The sequence below is a fragment of the Galeopterus variegatus genome, unplaced genomic scaffold (assembly GCF_000696425.1).
Source record: "Galeopterus variegatus unplaced genomic scaffold, G_variegatus-3.0.2 Scaffold1889, whole genome shotgun sequence".
Lineage (NCBI taxonomy): Eukaryota > Metazoa > Chordata > Mammalia > Dermoptera > Cynocephalidae > Galeopterus > Galeopterus variegatus.
The window spans coordinates 333,132-334,904 of NW_007728000.1; the positions used below are offsets into that span (position 1 = coordinate 333,132).

The 1,773-nt window shown below is 39.1% G+C and overlaps 1 protein-coding gene across 5 annotated transcripts in view; it reads left to right on the plus strand.

Moving 5' to 3' along the window:
• Nucleotides 1–1,773, plus strand: part of SAP130 (Sin3A-associated protein, 130kDa) — a 77,321-nt gene that overhangs the window by 43,657 nt on the left and 31,891 nt on the right. The window lies entirely within an intron of this gene.

Genomic DNA, 1,773 nt, shown 5'->3' on the forward strand with positions numbered 1-1,773 from the left:
ACACCAAGGGTTGCGATCCCATTGCCGGTCAGTAAAAAAGACAAAAAGGAAAAAAAAAATACATAGATTTCCTCCTCCTCTTTTTCTTAGTTTATTTGTTGAGGAAACTTGGTCTTTTGTCCTGTAGAGTTTTTGTTCTTTCTCTGGATTTTATCAATGGCATCCCCATTGTATTAGTATCCTAGGGCTGCTGTGACAAATTACCATAACTTTGGAGGCATAAAACAACAGAAATTTATTATCTTACAGTTCTGGTGGCTAGAAGTCTGGAATCAAGTCCTTTGCTTTCCTTGGCTTATAGACACATCATTCTAGTCATTCAAGTGTCTGCCTCCATATTCATTTGTGTCTGCATGTCTGAAACCTCCCTTTCCTTTCTGCTATAAAGATAACAGTTATTGGATTTAGGGGCTACCCTAAATCCAGAGTGATCTTATCTCGAGATTCTTAATTGCATTTGCAGAGGTGATGTTTTCAAGTAAGGTCATATTCACAGGTACCAAGGGTTAGGATTTGGATATGTCTTTTTAGGTCACTCAACTAAAGTAACTACACCCATAGAGTAACTTCACTTTTTCTTCTATCCTCTGCATTTTTGGTGAGTTGTTACTTGACTCTAAAAGTTTGATTAGATTCACCTTTTGTTTTTTTTCTTCTTGTGGCAAGACTACTTCATAGTTTGTTGATTAATCTTTTACCACAAGACAGTTTACATCTGGTGGTCACACTTTTGAGATATTAGCAGCCCTGATGATCATTACCTGGATCCATTCTTGATATATATGGTACATTCTAGTTTTAACCATTTTCTCTCAGACCCCCTGTATTCTGTAGTCCATTTCTGTTGCTTTTAACAAAATAACTGAAACTGGGTAATTTATAAGAAAATAAAATTTATTGCTTACGGTTTCAGAGGCTGAGAAGTCCAAAGTGCAGGGAACACATCTGGTGAGGTTCTTCATTGATGGTAGCTTTACAGCACTACAGGGGTCTCACATAGCAGAAAATAGCAGAGCAGAGAGAGAGAGAGATAGCTCCTCATGCACTCTCCGTTTAAAGCCCTCAGTGAAAAACAAAGACTAAGTGTAAAAGAAAAAAAAAAGCCCTCAGAACCATGCCCACAACCACCATTAAACCATCAACTTAATCACCTCTTCAAGGCCCGACTTTTCAATTACCATAATAGGATTTCCCACCCTCAGCAGGTACAGTGGGAATTAAGTTTTGGGAAGACATTCAACCCAAAGCACCCACTCTTGTCTGGCATTTTTTCCTACTCTACCAAAACTAAACATGTGAAGATCACTCATGACTTCCACATTGCTAAACCCAATGGTTAATTCTCAGTCAGAGCCTTATGTGGCCCCTCTGCTGCATAACAGTTGATCTCCAACTTTCTTGATAAGCTTTTTTCATTGGTCTTCCAGGAACTTGCTCAGGTCTGTATAAATACATAGGCATAATAATGACTGTAAACACTTAAAATGAATTTCAATTTTAATAGCATTGAGCAGAAAGGAGATGTGGCATGCTAGAAGCAGAAACTAAGACAGTCACAATGTTTGCTTCCTGGAGGGAGATTGGCAGAAAGTGGGCAGGGATGGGGAAGGGACCTGCTGTATTTTGTTAAAAGCTTTTTAGTACTATTTGGCTTTTTTAATAACGCGCCTCTGTTATTTGGTAAAATAAAAATTATTTTTAAAAATACCTAGTTAGGGGCCGGCCCGGTGGCGCACTGCTATAGTGCGCCGCTTGGGAAGCACGGCGGCGCTC